The sequence below is a fragment of the Rosa chinensis genome, chromosome 6 (genome assembly GCF_002994745.2).
Source record: "Rosa chinensis cultivar Old Blush chromosome 6, RchiOBHm-V2, whole genome shotgun sequence".
Lineage (NCBI taxonomy): Eukaryota > Viridiplantae > Streptophyta > Magnoliopsida > Rosales > Rosaceae > Rosa > Rosa chinensis.
The window spans coordinates 53,707,145-53,713,144 of record NC_037093.1 but is presented as its reverse complement, the minus strand read 5'-3'; the positions used below and the strand labels follow the sequence as shown (position 1 = coordinate 53,713,144).

The 6,000-nt window shown below is 36.9% G+C and overlaps 1 pseudogene; it reads right to left on the bottom strand.

Moving 5' to 3' along the window:
• Window positions 1–3,455: 3,455 nt before the first annotated feature.
• On the bottom strand, window positions 3,456–5,015 carry LOC112169112 (annotated as a pseudogene).
• Window positions 5,016–6,000: the final 985 nt, after the last annotated feature.

Below are 6,000 nucleotides of genomic sequence, written 5' to 3'. Positions count from 1 at the left end.
TATTCGATTTCATTGTATTCGAATTCTTCAACATATAGGAGTTGTACTCCTTTCCTTTTCCCAAAGATGCTCATCATTTTGACATCTCTTGCTACCAAGTGCTTTGTTTTTCATACCTGATACTAGTCAGACTAGTAGAAGGTTCGAGAAAAATCATGCTTGGCGTAGGATTCTTCTATCTCAGGTTTTTCTAATGGTTTGAATCCATTAGCTTTCTTTGATTTTACTGGAGGCCTTTTCTTATCCTTCAATATATCTTTCATAGAATCCAGTGTTTTTTGTTGTTCAGTAATTTTTCTGCCAACACTTATTAGCTGTTCTTCTTCCTTTTTCGGAAGTTCTTTGATATAATCTATTTTGTGCTCCAATTTTTCTAATTGGGCGATTATATCTTGTACTTTTTTCTAGATAATCTTGACATCTCGATACTTCTTGTATCAGATTCTGATGTTTCTCATCAGAAGATTTTAGTAGAGAATTCAACTTCTCTAATAGTAATTCAGACATTGTCCCCATTGGGGATTCCCCTTTTGAGCTCTTTACAAGCTCTGATATCAGTGATTTGTGGATCTAACCAATGCTTAAATAATCAAGAGGTTTTTGTTCCTCTCGGAGAATATATTCAAGATCTCTGATTGATTTTTCTACTTTATAAATTCTTTTCTGAATTACAAAGATAATATCCCAATAATCAGGAGTTTCTCTTTTAAGCCCTGGCCTGTAGTCTTTTAACTTTCTCAGCTTTTCTTTTTCTTAAGCTAATTCTCTACTTGTATTTTTGCAAATAGCATTCAGTTCTAATCTGTCTACGATCGAAATTATGAATATAGTTAAACTGACTGTTTACCTTCGAGTATTGAGGTTAGATTCATAAGTGAAACATGTTATAATAAACAAACTCAAATATGGGTCCACTACGTTTCCTTAATAATTGTAAGCAATGTAAATCTGTAGTAGAATATGAGAATTTTGATAAAGGAAGAGACAAAAGGGAGCTAGACAAAAGGGTACCCTATGTGTAAAGCATTGATTGGCTACTAGGGAATCATGGGCAGCCCACGCTGACCAGGGCTGGTTAGTGAAGTTTTTTCCTATAAAATGATCTTTTTATACTATCAATTTTTTTTATTTTAGTAATGATGTATTATACATATCTAATTCCCTAGTGATAGTACGTTCATGAGTAATTTACAGATTCAACTATTCATGTTCATAACATATCACCAATTACAGCAAATTTCAGTATGATCGATCAAATTATTAAGTCGTTAATCCCTAAGAAAATAATAGAAGAGGGTGATCAAATAATGATATTATTGCATAAAAAGAAAAAACTGTGTGCTTTCCTTAAAAAAAAACTACAATTTTAATAAATTGTGTTCCAGTGATGTTTCGAAGCACTTGTGTTCATTAGATATGCCTTAGCGTACTTGCAAGGAAAACCAGAATATATTCATATACTGATATAATAAAGCCAAAATCATCCAAAAAAAGATATATAATAAAGCCAATAGGCCAGATGATACAATCCTCCACATGCGACTCAATAATTTTTGTGCAAAAAAAATCAAGTGTTTCGATCACTGACTAGTGCTCGTGTGGGATTAGATAGGGAGGGACACAAGAAGATCAGTATTGCAGACAATATATCAGAATATAGAGCACAAGATCTCAGTCATATATAGCTGTATATGTTACTTCTGTGCCTTGATTTGCTGGAAATTGTAGCCAACCAAGCCATGATGTTTGCAAGAGATCGATCGAAACTCGTACCAGAGTATCCGGGCTGTCCAGGTAAAGGACTCGTATCAGAATCACTATGCAGTGAGCTAGCCACACCCCAAGTGGCAAGTACCCTACAGCTCCGAAAAAATCTTCCGAGTTTGATTATGTAATGTTTGTCCACAAAAGTTACCACAAAAACAAACGATCGAATAGAACACAGAAATCACAATTTTATCTTCACAGTTATGGAGTGGTAAAATTGCTGATCTACATGGTATACGAGAATAAATAGGAGGCAGAGAGTAGTAAAAACTTCACGAACAATGCCACGTGGATTCTTTTTCCTTCTTTTTTATTTTATTTTTTGTCTTCTGCTTACACTATTGAATAGGGGTGTGCAAAACACGGTACAAACCAGCCAAATCGGTCAAAACCGACCTGTAAATATAGTTTGGTTAAGGTTTTTTAACTTTAAAAATTGAAAGCCGGTTCAATACCGAACCAAACCATTTATGAATTGGGTTGGTTTGGTTTCTCTTTTGCTTAAACCGCGGAACCCGAACTGACCGGTATGTTTGAAATATAATAAGAAAAAGTGTTAAATATAAATATATATATATATATATATATTCATTTGTCCAGTTGTTGTAAGTAAGTTTTAAATATCCAATTATAAATTTATTCTCAAATGATATACTACCATATCGAATCTAATGCCCAAAGGCCTAGAAATCTAATATATAATCGCTACGATTAATTTGATAATCTCATATCACATATCTCAATCTCTCATTCTCTAACCTTTAATACTACCATATTAAACTAGTATTTATAGCTAAGCCATCAAATAATTCAATCACTCTGAATCTATTCTAGATTTTGGTTTTTGAATATTATTTTTGGTTTTAATTATTGTATTTTAAATTTAGATTATGCTTATTTAATATAATTTTTATTATTTAGATTGAATTTAACTAGAATTTTTTTTTCATAAATAGTATGTTAATATAATATACGTTAAAACCGCCTAACCGACCGACTCAAACCATATTTAATTGGATTGGATCGGGTTAAAGTTTTTTTTTTTAATAACCGGTTGTCCAAAATACTTAAACCGCTCACTTTAGTATAGAGACGGTTTAGAATCAAAATCGAACCAACCCAATCCGTGTGCAGCCCTACTATTGAAGGACCTGATTCAGCTTTTAGTCCGGCCATAATCCGATATTCGACCCCTAACCGCAAGCGCCTAAACCTTTTCATTTTTGAACACAGGTAAACAATCGTTTGTTCATTTTGAAGAGTTCTTCCTTTTTTAGCTCACTCTTTTCACTCCTAGTCACATTAACTAGAACATGTCCCCTTCTTTTCTTATTTGTTCTGATCTCCGTGAGCTGGAGAAAGCGTTGTTTCTTGAAACTATTAGACTTGAAGAGTAGATTCAAACTCAAAACTGGCGAGGCTACGTAAGGTCCCACTCTGATTTTCCCATCAACCCCTATATAACGACCAGGCACGAATGATAACAAGCATGCAGTAATTAAATGCCAGTTCCTCTTTGTACGAAGTTTCAGTTTTGTGGTTTTTAATTTTTTTTTTTTTTTTTTTTACTTGAAAAACAAGGAGTACTGCCAAGGACCAATGTGAAGTTTATCTTGCTTGATAGTTCGAAGGTAGAAATAACAACATATGCATTACATAAGCGTAAAAACACATATTATCCATGGGCAGATCAAAAGCCCTACTCAAAAGCAAAAACTCAAAACTATAAACATGGATACATAAAACATGCATATATCTAGCTGTCGGTGCTACCAAGTATTCTATCAATATATGTTCTGGTTAAGCCTAGCTGCAGCAGCCATTGATTCAGCAATTCCACCAGGAGTAGTGCTCATATTAGGGTTGTTCCTTATCTCTGCTCCTATAATGGCCTTCGCATCCTCACGAGTCACCGGTTTGTCACAACCCATCTTCTGAGTGGCATCCTCTAAAACATCAGCCAGCTTAGTCTTCTCAGCCTCCCTTGTGTTAGCAGACACTGCATACTGAGCTATAGCCGCCAAACCTCCCGGAGATATCTCACTACTCCCGGTGGCTCTCATCTCTGCGGCTTGAATGGCAGCTGCGTCGCTTTGGTCGACCGGCTTGTCACCGGCAGAGAGAGCAGTTGCCTCGAATGCCTCGCCAATTGTGATTGCATCGTGCTCAAGAACTACTGCTGCCGGAGATGCCCCAAGCGGTGGCTCCACATATTGTCCCACAACCTATACAATATTAAGCATTAAAATTTGAATTTGAATAAGTGAATTATTACAAAAAGAAAAAAAAATTACAATACAAGAATTAGTGACGGACACTCGCATTGCCTCAAGTCCTCAACTAAAATAGATTTGAAATATAAACAACTACGGCAATGTATTTCTTTCGAAGAGCAAAATAACTCCAGTGACTAATTTGGTACATAGTGGCATACAAGACAGTTAGAATACAAATAAAATAAGTATTCAAAGTAAACTTGTGACAAAATTATGTGAAAATATAAGTTCGTGACCTATATTTTACTATCTAAAGAATTACCTGCCCAGCAACTCTTTCGGTGATAACTTTGTTACCATCGAGATTGATTGATTCCGACACGGTAACACCATCCTCACTAGTGGCATAGGTGCCGTCACGATGGCCTACTAGACCGGCTCGCTCGTTGTATGTAGCCGCCGACTGCATGACTGCTGCCGGGCCGCCTCTCTGAGTTTCTCCAAGGACTGCATGGTGGCGGCGTCGCGTGGGGCGATAGGTTTCGACGCCAACTCACCGGAGACGTTGAACACGTCGCCGTACTTGATCGGTTCCAGCTGGTCACCCTGCTGGGGTCGATGTTGTTGTTCCTGACTCATGCTTCAAGTTGAAGATCACAGATTCAGAAATTTGCAATGTGTTTTCTAGTTTCCGAGTTTGACAATGATCCAAATGAAGTGACTAGCTTATATATATGAACTTGAGCGTTAAGTGATAAGGACGTAGGAGATTGGAGGACTGAGAACTTGACACCAGGATCTTTCAGGACACAGGTGGCGGACGGAGGATGTGGATTTTTAGAGCTTTGTTTTACAGGTGGCAGTGTGGCACTAGGGTTTCAAGTTTAAGCCCGAGCTAATGCCTCTTAGTGGACTACGTCTTGAGACCCTTGGACTTGGGTCGGTGTATGCATAGTGTCAAAGTACATGCATAAGACAGACCCACGCGTTTGATCAGCACTAGTCTCTTTCTTGTTCTAGCTTCTATACACACACACCACTGGCCTTGGAAGGTAAATTAGTATGACAAGTGGTTTTATAATTGAGCTTATGAGTGCATTTTGAGGGAAACTTTAATATAATTGAGCTTATGAGTGCATTTTGAGGGACACTTTAATGCCAACACGTGCTTCTAATAGAAGCGCTTCCAACAAAAATGCATTAAGCATGCATGGAAGACTGGAAGAGCGTTTTTAATACTCACTCTTATATGCACTGCTTAAAAACAGATAGAACTAATGTCTTCAATAATCAACTACTTCTTCAGAGAGTTTTCAATAATAAATGAGATTTAAAATAACGATTTTCAAGTTCTCGATGACTTAAATAAAAATACACAAAAGTGTCTTTCATACTTTCAATTGTATTCACTTAAGATCATATCGGATACGATGTGACAAAGGACTTTATGACTTGTTGCAGATGATTAAATGTATGACTTAACATATAACATTGAGTGCTTAAAAAAAGAAGAAGGGAATTTAACATTGAATACTTTTAATTCATTCTGATTAATTTCAAATGTTATAAGGATGATTTTCAAGCCCGTCACAAATACGATATAACATCTCCAGGGGCGGAACCACATGGTAGGCTGTCTGGGCTGCAGCCTAGACAAAATTTTAGTCCAAAAACTCTCAAGTATATGTATATTTCCCTTCAATCCATACTAGCCCCCAAGAAGAAAAATTATATGCACCTACTCAACTAACTCGAGCCCTCGAGTTCTCGGGTCCTCGTCTCCTTGACGGTAGAGCGGCACCAGTTGGAGACGAGCTCGATGATCTGGTCATCTGTGATCGATGGACTCCCCGATGACTGCCTTGACCTTCTGCTAGACATGACCGATCGGAATATCTATTCCTACTGTATATATTAGCTCAGTACCAATCTAGCTTTTGTCAAAGCTTATGAAATTGCTAGGGTATATTATATAGTAGTGGTAGTAGTAGTGGAGGAGGAGAAAAACCTAGCTAAA